Source organism: Entelurus aequoreus, linkage group LG05 (genome assembly GCF_033978785.1).
Source record: "Entelurus aequoreus isolate RoL-2023_Sb linkage group LG05, RoL_Eaeq_v1.1, whole genome shotgun sequence".
NCBI classification, from domain to species: domain Eukaryota; kingdom Metazoa; phylum Chordata; class Actinopteri; order Syngnathiformes; family Syngnathidae; genus Entelurus; species Entelurus aequoreus.
The window spans coordinates 7,823,718-7,838,508 of NC_084735.1; positions in this window are offsets into that span (position 1 = coordinate 7,823,718).

The following is a 14,791-nucleotide window of genomic DNA, read 5'->3' on the forward strand; positions in this document are numbered from 1 at the left end:
TTTTTGAAATATGTCATAATAATGTTAAATATATCTAATAAAAAGGTTCAAAATATGTTATAAAAATATAAATTATATGTCTTAAAATTTTTACAAATATGTCCTAAAAATGTTAAAAATGTGTCATAAATTTTTTTTAAATATGTCATAACAATGTTAGAAATATGTCATAAAAATGTGAAAAATATGTCCTAATAATAAATGGTGTTATGAATTATTGACCTATTCAAAGCTTCAGTTACTTCACATCAAATATTCCATTTGGGATTTTTTTTGGGGGTGGGAAATATTACATATTTTGTGTCTTTGGCATATGAAAAAAATATGTTTTATTTGACAAAAAAGGCATAAAAAAAGTTTTAAAAAATAAGCTTTGAAAAAAAAAACTCAAGTTAAAAATGTGTGACTTATTTTTAACACTTTTGCATCCCTGATCATTTTAGTCATCACTCAAAAAAATGTTTACGAATGAAAATCAATGTTATGGATTACTGAAATATTTAACGCTTATATTACTTCACATCAAATATTCGTATTGGGTCTCATAGGACCCAATACAAACAACCTTCCCTAGTCATGGTGCAAAAAAACAACAACCAACAACTCTGGATATTATAAAAAAAACGTCCAAGCACCATAAAAAAGTTTTAAAAATCTGTGATCATTTTAGTTTGATTTTATTTAAACTGTCATCGCTCAAAATCATGAATTAAATGAATGTTGTTATGAATTATTGACCTATTCAAGGCTTTAATTACTTCACATCAAATATTCCATTTGGAATTTTTTTTGGGGGGATACGTTTTATTTGACAAAAAAGGCATAAAGAAAAAATAAAAAAATAAAAAATAAGCCTTGAAAAAAAATGTTTAAGTTAAAAATGTGTGAATTATTTTTAACACTTTTGCATGCCTGATCATTTCAGTCATCACTCAAAAAATGTTAACGAATTAAAATCAATGTTATGGATTACTGAAATATTTAACGCTCATATTACTTCACACCAAATATTCGTATTGGGTCTCATAGGACCCAATACGAACAACCTTCCCTAGTCATGGTGCAAAAAAACAACAACCAACAACTCTGGATATTATAAAAAAAACGTCCAAGCACCATAAAAAAGTTTTAAAAATGTGTGATCATTTTAGTCTGATTTTATTTAAACTGTCATTGCTCAAAATCATGAATTAAATGAATGTTGTTATGAATTATTGACCTATTCAAGGCTTCAATTACTTCACATCAAATATTCTATTTGGAATTTTTTTTGGGGGGAAATATTGCATATTTTGTGTCTTTGGCATATGAAAAAAATATGTTTTATTTGACAAAAAAGGCATGAAAAAAAAAAGTTTAAAAAAAAATAAGCCTTGAAAAAAAAAAAATCAGTTAAAAATGTGTGAATTATTTTTAACAGTTTTGCATCCCTGATAATTTTTGTCATCACTCAAAAAAATTTAACAAATTAAAATCAATGTTATGGATTACTGAAATATTTAACGCTCATATTACTTCACATCAAATATTCGTATTGGGTCTCATAGGACCCAATACGAACAACCTTCCCTAGTCATGGTGCAAAAAAAAACCCCAACTCTGGATATTATTTAAAAAAAAAACGTCCAAACGCCATACAAAAAAAATCAAAATGACACCCATTTAAATACATTGCAAAGCATGATGGGAAAAATGCCAAACACTCTCCACACTTATCCATGTTTGGCACGTTTTAGCTGCTTGATACTTCTGATTGAGTGGAACTTTCACATACTCGTAATATCCAAATATATTAATTAAATATCCATTATATTAATATAATATGTACACATATATATGTATATATATATATATGTATGTATATATATTTACAGGCACTAGTCTGAGTGACTTTCTAAGCACGCTGCCACAAGGCTGAGGGGAAAAAGAACGATTAAGAAAAAATGTTCTTCGACCCGGCCTCTAAAGGTCTCGTGCAAAGTGATGAGTCATCGTCTGGTCCGTGTGTGTGTGTGTGTGTGTGTGTGTGTGTGTGTGTGTGTGTGTGTGTGTGTGTGTGTGTGTGTGTGTGTGTGTGTGTGTGTGTGTGTGTGTGTGTGTGTGTGTGTGTGTGTGTGTGTGTGTGTGTGTGTGTGTGTGTGTGTGTGAAGCCAGGAATAGGAGGGTTATTAATGACTGCGATGCTAATGCTAACACAACTTTTTCCACCGAGGGTCCGCTGCTGAAGACTGTGAGAAGGCGGAAGCCATTTTGTTGGTTAAACACGCTTAAATGAATAAGATAAACGTTATATTTTTTTATTTAAAAAAAAAAAAAAATTTATACAGGAAGTCACTTTTTAAAAAGTGGCCGTGTCGCTGCTCGTAGCGAGAATGGTGAAGAAAAAGGTTAAAAATATGTCATAATAATGTTAAATATATGTCATAAAAAGTTAAAAATATGTCATAAAAATGGCATAAAAATATAAAAAATATGTCTTAATCTTTTTACAAATATGTCATAAAAATGTTAAAAATGTGTCATAAAAATGTCAAAAATATGTCATAAAAATGTTAAAAATATGTTATAAACATTTTCTAAATATCTCGTAAAAATGTAAAAAAATATATGTCATAAAAATGTTACAAATACGTCATAAAAATTTAAAAAATATGTCATTATATGTTAAAAATATGTTATAAAAATTTTCTAAATGTCTCGTAAAAATGTAAAAAAAATATATGTCATAAAAATGTAAAAAATATGTCGTAAAAATTTAAAAAAAATATGTCATAAAAAGATTATAAATATGTCGTAAACATATAAAAAGATTAAAAATATGTCATAAAATGTTTAGAATATGTCATAATAAGGTTAAATATATGTCATAAAAAGGTTAAAAATGTTATAAAAATGGCATAAAAATATAAAAAATATTTCTGAAAATTTTGACAAATATGTCATAAAAATGTTAGAAATATGTCATAAAAATGTTTCAAATATGTCATTATATGTTAAAAATATGTCATAAAAATATTTTAAAAAAATGTCATAAAAATGTTACAAATGTGCCATAAATATGTCATAAAAATGTTAAAATATGTCATAAAAATGTTACAACTTTGTCATAAAAATGTTACAAATACTGTATGTCATAAAACAAAAGTTCTTTATCATACAACTGATGTCATCTCTAACGTACTACGAGCACTACCTGCTTGCCCTCGCTCATTAACACATTATAATGGGACTAAATTTGGGTGTTACCGATACGGTACCAATGCTAGGTACCTGGGAATCGATACCGGTACTCAAGCATCACAATTTTCCGTACTATTGTGTATGTGAAAAATATTATTTTTTAATTTTTTATTGCAACATTTCAAAATGAAGTGATTGTAATTGCTGTCCAGCTGGTATATCTTCTTTTATTAGCAGTCTCATTTGCAAGTAGGACATTAAGTTGCAATTACAGTTGCAAGTACAAGACATTAGATGGCAGTAGTGTATCGTTTGGGTTAGGGTTAGGGTTAGAGGGTTAGGTTTAGTTAGGGTTAGGGTTAGAGGGTTAGGTTTAGTTAGGGTTAGGGTTAGATGGGTTAGGGTTGGGGCTATGTTTTGAGGGTAGTGTTAGGGTTAGGGTTAGGTTTGTGGTTAGGGTTGGGGTTGGGGTTGGGGTTGGGGTTAGGGTTAGGGTTAGGGTTAGGTTTGGGTTGGGGTTGGGGTTGGGGTTAGGGTTGGAGTTGGGTTTAGGAGTAGGGGGTTAGGGTTGGGTTAGGGTTAGGGTTTGGGTTAGGGTTAGGGTTAGGCATAAAGAAAAGAGTTGGTTAGGCCTAGGGCTAGGGTTGGGAGTGGGGTTAGGATTAGGGTTAGGTTTGGGGTTAGGGTTAGGCATAAAGAAAGAGAGTTAGGGTTAGGGTTAGGGTTAGGGTTAGGGTTAGGGTTAGGGTTAGGGTTAGGGGTTAGGGTTAGGATTAGGGTTAGGTTTATGGTAAGGATTTAGGGTTAGGGTTAGGGTTAGGGTTAGGGTTGGGGTTAGGGTTAGGGTTAGGGTTGGGGGAGGGGTTAGGGTTAGGGTTAGGGTTAGGGTTAGGGTTAGGGTTAGGTTAATGGTAAGGATTTAGGGTTAGGGTTAGGGTTAGGGTTGGGGTTAGGGTTAGGGTTAGGGTTGGGGGAGGGGTTAGGGTTAGGGTTAGGGTTGGGGTAGGGTTAGGGTTAGGCTTAGGGTTAGGGTTGGGGTAGGGTTAGGGTTAGGCTTAGGGTTAGGGTTGGGGTTGGGGTTGGGGTTGGTGTTGGGGTTAGGGTTAGCAGTAAGTTTTTCACAGTATATAAAGAAATGAAATAAATGGAATGGAATGGAGAAACAAGAGGGTTAAGGTTAGGGTTAGGGTAAGGGTTAGAGGTTAGGGTTAGGGGAGGGGTTAGGGTTAGGGTTAGGGTTGGGGTAGGGTTAGGGTTAGGCTTAGGGTTAGGGTTGGGGTAGGGTTAGGGTTAGGCTTAGGGTTAGGGTTGGGGTTGGGGTTGGGGTTGGGGTTGGTGTTGGGGTTAGGGTTAGCAGTAAGTTTTTCACAGTATATAAAGAAATGAAATCAATGGAATGGAATGGAGAAACAAGAGGGTTAAGGTTAGGGTTAGGGTAAGGGTTAGAGGTTAGGGTTAGGTTTAGGTTTAAGGTTAGGGTTAGGGTTGGGGTTAGGGTTAGGGTTAGGGTTGGGGTTAGGGTTAGGCTTAGGGTTAGGGTTAGGGTTGGGGTTAGGGTTAGCAGTAGGGTTTTCACAGTATATAAAGAAATGGAATAAATGGAATGGAATGGAGAAACAAGAGGGTTAGGGTTAGGGTTAGGGTTAGGGTTAGGGTTAGGGCAATGGTTAGGGTTGGGGTTGGGGTTAGGCTTAGGGTTAGGGTTAGGGTTGGGGTTAGGGTTAGCAGTAGGGTTTTCACAGTATATAAAGAAATGGAATAAATGGAATGGAATGGAGAAACAAGAGGGTTAGGGTTAGGGTTAGGGTTAGGGCAATGGTTAGGGTTGGGGTTGGGGTTAGGGTTAGGGTTAGGGTTAGGGTTAGGGTTAGGCTTAGGGTTAGGGTTGGGGTTGGGGTTGGCGTTGGGGTTGGGGTTAGGGTTGGGGTTGGGGTTAGGGTTAGCAGTAAGTTTTTCACAGTATATAAAGAAATGGAATAAATGGAATGGAATGGAGAAACAAGAGGGTTAAGGTTAGGATTAGGGTTAGGGTTAGAGGTTAGGGTTAGGGTTAGGTTTAAGGTTAGGGTTAGGGTTAGGGTTGGGGTTGGGGTTAGGGTTAGGGTTAGGGTTGGGGTTAGGGTTAGCAGTAGGGTTTTCACAGTATATAAAGAAATGGAATAAATGGAATGGAATGGAGAAACAAGAGGGTTAAGGTTAGGGTTAGGGTTTGAGTTAGGTTTAGCGTTAGGGTTAGGGTTGGGGTTGGGGTTGGGGTTGGGGTTGGGGTTAGGGTTAGGGTTAGGGTTAGGGTTAGGGTTAGGGATAGGTTTAGAGTTAGGGTTAAGGTTAGGGTTAGGGTTAGGGTTAGGGTTAGAGGTTAGGGTTAGGGTTAGGTTTAAGGTTAGGGTTAGGGTTAGGGTTAGGGTTGGGGTTGGGGTTAGGGTTAGGGTTGGGGTTAGGGTTAGCAGTAGGGTTTTCACAGTATATAAAGAAATGGAATAAATGGAATGGAATGGAGAAACAAGAGGGTTAAGGTTAGGGTTAGGGTTTGAGTTAGGTTTAGCGTTAGGGTTAGGGTTGGGGTTGGGGTTGGGGTTGGGGTTGGGGTTGGGGTTGGGGTTAGGGTTAGGGTTAGGGTTAAGGATAGGTTTAGAGTTAGGGTTAAGGTTAGGGTTAGGGTTAGGGTTAGGGTTAGGGTTAGGGTTAGGGTTAGGGTTACGGTTAGGGTTAGGGTTAGGGTTAAGGTTAGGGTTAGGGTTAGGGTTAGCAGTGGGTTTTTCACAGCATGTAAAGAAATGGAATAAATGGAATGGAGAAACAATAGCACTTTTTTTAGCGGTAAAATTCAAGCAACAGAGCTGCCAGTTGTTGTTTTTGCCATAAAATCTTGCTGTTTCGATGTTTTTGTTTTTGTTTTTAATGTTTTCATGTCTTACTGTATAAAAAAACCAATACCAAAGTTTATTTTTTTCAGTAAAAAACTCAGTCGGTGGAATTTAACCGTAAAATCTATTGTCAATTTTACAGTTTACAATTTGATTGATCATTTGTTTTGAAATCATATCAAGTACTGTATTTATCTTTATTTTAACAAAAAAATATATTAATTTTACTTGAAAAACTGACATTGGATGGCAGTAGTGTATCGTTTGTGTTAGGGATAGAGGGTTAGGGTTAGGGATAGAGTTAGGGTTAGGGTTAGAGTTAGGGTTAGGGTTAGGGTTAGTGCTAGGTTTGAGGTTAGGGTTAGGCTTAGGCTTAGGTTTAGGGTTAGGTTTAGGTTGAGGCTTAGGGTTAGGCTTAGGGTTAGGGTTAGGGTTAGGGTTAGGTTAGGGTTAGGGTTAGTAGTGGGTTTTTCACAGCATATAAAGAAATTGAATAAATTGAATGGAATGGAGAAACAATAGCAGTAAAATTCAAGCAACAGAGCTGCCAGTTGTTGTTTTTACCATAAAATCTTGTTGTTTTAATGTTTTTTTTGTTTGTTTTTAATGTTTTCATGTCTTACTGTATAAAAAAAACAGTACCAAAGTTGATTTTACAGTAAAAAAAACTAAATCGGCGGAATGTTGTGACATTAGATGTTTGTGTCCTTTTTGTTGCACCCTAAAAAGTGTTACTACTGTAAGTATTGTACTTATTACACACCAGCTTTTTGTCCCCCTTTAAAATTGTTATTGTTAAAAAAAAAAAAAAGATGAATCTAAGTCAATGTTATGAATTAATAACTTTATTTCACATCAAATATTGCGTTTTTAAATATATTTTTGGGGAAAATATTGCATATTTTGTGAGTTTGCTGTGTAAAAATATTTAGGGTTTTTTTGGGGAAAAAAGGACATAAAAAAACATATAAAAACACGTAAAAAATAAGTGGGACCCTTTTGGATCTCCAAGAATTTTGTTGGATTTTTTTTTTTTTTTACTATTATTACTTTAAAAAATGATAATGAATAGAAATCAATGTTGTTATTGATTCATTAAAGGCTATAATTAATTCACATCAATCATTACACTTGCATATTTTATGTGTTTTCTATATAAAAACACAAGTGTTATTTGACAAAAAAGGCATAAAACCAACGAATAAAAAAACAAATGTTGAAAGTAAAAAAAAAGTTTAAAAAATGTCTGATCACTTTAATCTGATTTTATTTAAACTGTTATCGCTCAGAGTCATGAATTAAATCAATGTTGTTATGAATTATTGACATATTCAAGGCTTCAATTACTTCACATCAAATATTCCATTTGGAATTTTTTTGGGGGGAAAAAATTATACATATTTTGTGTCTTTGGCATATGAAAAAAACTAAGTTTTATTTGACAAAAAAGGCATAAAATAAAAAATAAATAAAAAATAAGCCTTGAATTTTTATTTTTTTTAAAGTTAAAAATGTGTGACTTATTTTTAACACTTTTGCATCCCTGATCATTTTAGTCATCACTCAAAAAATGTTTACGAATTAAAATCAATGTTATGGATTACCGAAATATTTAAACGCTCATATTACTTCACATCAAATATTTGTATTGGGTCTCATATGACTAAATACGAACAACCTTACCTAGTCATGGTGCAAAAAAAACCAACTAACAACAAAAAAAATCAAAACATGCGGTGGCCATTTTTATATTTTTAATCTTCCAAAACTAAATATTTTAGTAATTTTTAGAACTTTCCTTGAGTTTGGTCCAAGTTGTAAAAATGTAAAAAATGTCATAAAATTTTTACAAATGTCATAAAAATGTTAAAAATATGTCATAAAAAATTTAAAAATGTGGCGTAATTTTTTTGAAATATGTCATAAGAATGTTAAAAATGTCATAGAAATGTAAAAAAATATGTCATAAAAATTTAAAAAATGTCGTAATTTAAAAAAAAATGCCATAAAAAAAAAAAAGTCCTAATTTTTTTAAAAATATGTCCTAAAAGTTGAAAAATAAGTCGTAAAAATGTTACAAATATGTCGTAAAAATTTTACAAATATTTCATAAAAATGTTAAAAATACGTCATAAAAATCTTAAAAATACGTCAAACAAATGTTAAAAATGTCATAAAAATGTTAAAAATATGTCATAAAAATGACATTTAACGCTAACCCTTAACTTTTATTACTCAAAATATGATAATGAATAGAAATCAATGTAGTTATGAATTATTTACTTACTAAAGGGTCCAATTAATATTTCTAGAATATATGATAATATAATATTTTGATAATATTGCATTTTAAAAGATATGCAATTGCATGCATGACATGATTTTTAATGTCAAAAGGCAAAGAACAAATACATTTAGTAAGAAAAGATTAAGTATATTATTTCCGGGCTTTGGGGGGCCACATCAAATCATGTGGCGGGCCAGATTTGGCCCCCGGGGCCTTGAGTTTGACACGTGTGCTTGAAGCCAACATGGTGAAGGCAGGTGAACAGCGTGGACTTCATTAAGGACATGGGAAAGCGCACGCACCGCCAAGGTCGCCGCCTCCGCGGTCAAAGGCGGCGCGTGTTTAATTGACGAGACGGAGGAATTAAAGAAAATAACCATGTCTGACTGATCGATTGACCTCGCCAGGCAACATGGCTGCCATCCATACTCTCATTAAAGTGATGATGATGATGATGATGATGCCGTGTCCTTCGTCTGCGGGCGGAGGACAGGCGTTGATGAAGACGAGGGTCACACCTGAACTGCGGCACAGATGCCATACACGGTGGACCTGCCAGGCCCCCCTGAAGGTGACATTGATGCTCAACAAGCAGCTGCTTTATTTTTTAATGAGTTTTTTTTATTCTGGCGAGCAGTAAACAGGAAGTGCTGCGTTTAATAAACAAGACGTGACAGATGTGCTGCTCATTAAGTCTCTCTCTTCCTTTCAACTTCACGCGGCCCCAAGACTCACAACACTGATGTGACTTTTCAATACAGTTTGTTTTTCTTGTAAAAATACTGTCAATCAATCAATGTTTACTTATATAGCCCTAAATCACAAGTGTCTCAAAGGGCTGCACAAGCCACAACCACATCCTCGGTTCAGAGCCCACATAAGGGCAAGGAAAAACTCACAACCCAGTGGGATGTCAATATGAATGACTATCAGAAACCTTGGAGAGGACCACATATATGAGTCTAGCGTAATATTGTCTGTCAAATATCATGAGTGAATATAATCACACCTTTGGGCATCAAGTCAACATCTTAACACCCGCTAAAAGTCATCTAGCTTGACCTAATTAGGGATGTACCCGCCTCTACATGGCCTCTACATGCATGACATCCACCCCTAAAAGACACCCACCCCTAATAGACATCCACCACTAAGACACCTGTCCTAAAATACATCCACCACTAAGACACCCGCCCCTAAAAGACATCCACCACTAAGAGACGCGCCCCTAAAAGACACCCACCCCTAAAAGACACCCGCCCCTAAAAGACATCCACCACTAAGAGACGCGCCCCTAAAAGACACCCGCCCCTAAAAGACATCCACCACTAAGAGACGCGCCCCTAAAAGACACCCGCCCCTAAAAGACATCCACCACTAAGAGACGCGCCCCTAAAAGACACCCACCCCTAAAAGACATCCACCACTAAGAGACGCGCCCCTAAAAGACACCCGCCCCTAAAAGACATCCACCACTAAGAGACGCGCCCCTAAAAGACACCCGCCCCTAAAAGACATCCACCACTAAGAGACGCGCCCCTAAAAGACACCCGCCCCTAAAAGACATCCACCACTAAGAGACGCGCCCCTAAAAGACACCCGCCCTAAAAGACATCCACCAGTAAGAGACGCGCCCCTAAAATACATCCACCACTAAGACACTCGCCCCTAAAAGGTACCCACCCCTAAAAGACATCCACCACTAAGACACCCGCCCTAAAAGTCATCCACCACTAAGACACCCGCCATGAAAGTCATCCACCACTAAGACACCCACCCCTAAAAGACATCCACCCTAAAAGACATCCACCACAAAGACACCCGCCCTTAAAAGACACCCGCCCTAAAAGACATCCACCACTAAGAGACGCGCCCCTAAAATACATCCACCCCTAAGACACTCGCCCCTAAAAGGTACCCGCCCCTAAAAGTCATCCACCACTAAGACACCCGCTCCTAAAAGACACCCGCCCCTAAAAGACATCCATCACTAAGACACTCGCCCCTAAAAGGTACCCGCCCCTAAAAGACATCCACCACTAAGACACCCGCCCTAAAAGACATCCACCACTAAGACACCTGCCCTAAAAGACATCCACCACTAAGACACCTGCCCTAAAAGTCATCCCCCACTAAGACACCCGCTCCTAAAAGACACCCGCCCCTAAAAGTCATCCCCCACTAAGACACCCGCTCCTAAAAGACACCCGCTCCTAAAAGTCATCCACCATTAAGACACCCGCTCCTAAAAGACACCCGCCCCTAAAAGTCATCCACCACTAAGACACCCGCTCCTAAAAGACATCCATCACTAAGACACCCGCCCCTAAAATACATCCATCACTAAGACACCCGCCCCTAAAATACATCCATCACTAAGACACCCGTCCCTAAAAGACACCCGTCCCTAAAAGACATCCACCACTAAGACACCCGCCCCTAAAATACATCCACCACTAAGACACCCGCTCCTAAAAGACACCCGCTCCTAAAAGTCATCCACCATTAAGACACCCGCCCCTAAAAGTCATCCACCACTAAGACACCCGCTCCTAAAAGACACCCGTCCCTAAAAGACACCCGCCCCTAAAAAACACCCGCCCCTAAAATACATCCATCACTAAGACACCCGCCCCTAAAAGACACCCGTCCCTAAAAGACATCCATCACTAAGACACCCGCCCCTAAAAGACATCCATCACTAAGACACCCCCCCTAAAATACATCCATCACTAAGACACCCGCCCCTAAAAGACATCCATAACTAAGACACCCGCCCCTAAAATACATCCATCACTAAGACACCCGCCCCTAAAATACATCCATCACTAAGACACCCGCCCCTAAAAGACATCCATCACTAAGACACCCGCCCCTAAAATACATCCATCACTAAGACACCCGCCCCTAAAATACATCCATCACTAAGACACCCGCCCCTAAAAGACACCCGTCCCTAAAAGACATCCACCACTAAGACACCCGCCCCTAAAATACATCCATCACTAAGACACCTGTCCTAAAAGACACCCGCCTCTAAAAGACACCCGCCCCTAAAAGGTACCCGCTCCTAAAAGACATCCACCACTAAGACACTCGCCCCTAAAAGTTTTGCTATTATTTTTCTAATAAATGAAAGATGTTAAATATTCAATCATTGACATAAACAAACTCACACCAATGAAAACATCATTTAAACAATTATGTATCTATAATACTAATTTGAAACACCAATGCATGGACGTTCAATAAAGTAGCAATATGTTCACAATAAAGTAGCAATATATTCACAATAAAGTAGCAATATATCCACATCAAGTAGCAATATATTCACAATAAAGTAACAATATATTCACAATAAAGTAGCAATATATTCACAATAAAGTAGCAATATATCCACAATAAAGTAGCAATATATTCACAATAAAGTAGCAATATATTCACAATAAAGTAGCAATATATTCACAATAAAGTAGCAATATATTAACAATAAAGTAGCAATATATTCACAATAAAGTAGCAATATATTCACAATAAAGTAGCAATATATTCACAATAAAGTAGCAATATATCCACAATAAAGTAGCAATATATTCACAATAAAGTAGCAATATATTCTCAATAAAGTAGCAATATATCCACAATAAAGTAGCAATATATTCACAATAAAGTAGCAATATATTCACAATAAAGTAGCAATATATTCACAATAAAGTAGCAATATATTCACAATAAAGTAGCAATATATCCACAATAAAGTAGCAATATATTCACAATAAAGTAGCAATATATTCATAATAAAGTAGCAATATATCCACAATAAAGTAGCAATATATTCACAATAAAGTAGCAATATATTCACAATAAAGTAGCAATATATCCACAATAAAGTAGCAATATATTCACAATAAAGTAGCAATATATTCACAATAAAGTAGCAATATATTCACAATAAAGTAGCAATATATTCAGAGTAAAGTAGCAATATATTCAGAGTAAAGTAGCAATATATTCACAATAAAGTAGCAATATATTCACAATAAAGTAGCAATATATCCACAATAAAGTAGCAATATATTCACAATAAAGTAGCAATATATTCACAATAAAGTAGCAATATATTTACAATAAAGTAGCAATATATTCACAATAAAGTAGCAATATGTTCACCATAAAGTGGCAATATATTCACAATAAAGTAGCAATATATTCACAATAAAGTAGCAATATATCTACAATAAAGTAGCAATATATTCACAATAAAGTAACAATATATCCACAATAAAGTAACAATATATCCACAATAAAGTAACAATATATCCACAATAAAGTAGAAATATATTCACAATAAAGTAACAATATATTCACAATAAAGTAACAATATATTCACAATCAATCTTTCCAAAAGTACACATTCCTAATGCACTTATGAAACGCATCATCATTATTGGGCCTAATTAAGAAGGAAATGCTGATTAGAATCAATCTTATTAGCCTGCACTGTGTGTGTGTGTGTGTGTGTGTGTGTGTGTGTGTGTGTGTGTGTGTGTGTGTGTGTGTGTGTGTGTGTGTGTGTGTGTGTGTGTGTGTGTGTGTGTGTGTGTGTGTGTGTGTGTGTGTGTGTGTGTGTGTGTGTGTGTGTGCACGTGACCTGCAGCTCAATGTGCACACACAAAAATGGCGTCTCAGCAGTTTGGAGCAGAGCTGGGTAAATATATTGACTCGGGGGCCACATGGAGAGAAAAAAGTGTCTGGGGGGGCCAAGGTGTGTGTGTGTACAAATGACATATACACATTTATCTGTAAAAACCTGCTGTACAATATGTGTGTATGGGATTGTACAGTTTTTTACTGAATGGAACACCCAAAATGAAGAAAGTGGGTTTTACAATATTAATATTATTAATATTAACTATGAACAATAAAACACTGAATATTAACAACCAGAGGTGGGACCAAGTCATTGTTTTGCAAGTCACAAGTAAGTCTCAAGTCTTGTCCTCAAGTCCAGAGTCAAGACAGGCAAGACCAAAGTCAAGACCGGAAAGTCTCAAGTCAAGTCCCAAGTCCTGCATTTGAGTCCTTTCAAGTCCTTTTAACCACAGACTAATATATTTACACAGATTGTGCATGCTTTTAAAACGCTGTATTTATTCATTAAAACAAGTGCATTTGAAATTGCAGGAAAAACAATAGTGCTGACATTGTACTTCATAACAGCACTATTAGCCAGTCATTTTAAACATTTAACTCATTCCCTTACAGAATAAACACATTTGAAAAAACAAGTGCAACTGCACTTATTTGCACAAAAGTGTTAACATTGTACAAACCCCGTTTCCATATGAGTTGGGAAATTGTGTTGGATGTAAATATCAACGGAATGCAATGATTTGCAAATCATAGCGCAATTTTAAATTTCCCAGCGAACATCCTGCTGAAAACGTCTCGGTATGATGACGTTTGCGCGTGACGTCACGGATTGTAGCGGACACTTGGGGACAGCATTGTGGCCAGCTATTAAGACGTCTGTTTTCATCGCAAAATTCCACAGTATTCTGGACATCTGTGTTGGTGAATCTTTTGCAATTTGTTTCATGAGCAATGGAGATAGCAAAGAAGAAAGCTGTAGGTGGGAAGCGGTGTATTAGCGGCCGGCTGCAGCAACACAAACACGCAGCGGCTACGTCGTAGCCGGTGTTTCATTGTTTACATTCCCGAACGATGACAGTCAAGCTTTACCATTGGCCTGTGGAGAACTGGGACAACAGAGACTCTTACCAGGAGGACTTTGAATTGGATACGCATGCTTGTGGAGATGGACAACAGAGACTCTTACCAGGAGGACTTTGAGTTGGATACGCATGCTTGTGAGATGGGACAACAGAGACTCTTACCAGGAGGACTTTGAGTTGGATACGCGTGCTTGTGGAGATGGGACAACAGAGACTCTTACCAGGAGGACTTTGAGTTGGATACCGCGTGCTTGTGGAGATGGGACAACAGAGACTCTTACCAGGAGGACTTTGAGTTGGATACGCATGCTTGTGGAGATGGGACAACAGAGACTCTTACCAGGAGGACTTTGAGTTGGATACGCATGCTTGTGGAGATGGGACAACAGAGACTCTTACCAGGAGGACTTTGAATTGGATACGCATGCTTGTGGAGATGGGACAACAGAGACTCTTACCAGGAGGACTTTGAATTGGATACGCATGGCTTGTGGAGATGGACAACAGAGACTCTTACTAGGAGGACTTTGAATTGGATACGCATGCTTGTGGAGATGGACAACAGAGACTCTTACCAGGAGGACTTTGAATTGGATACGTATGCTTGTGGAGATGGACAACAGAGACTCTTACCAGGAGGACTTTGAGTCGGATACGCATGCTTGTGGAGATGGGACAACAGAGACTCTTACCAGGAGGACTTTGAGTTGGATACGCATGCT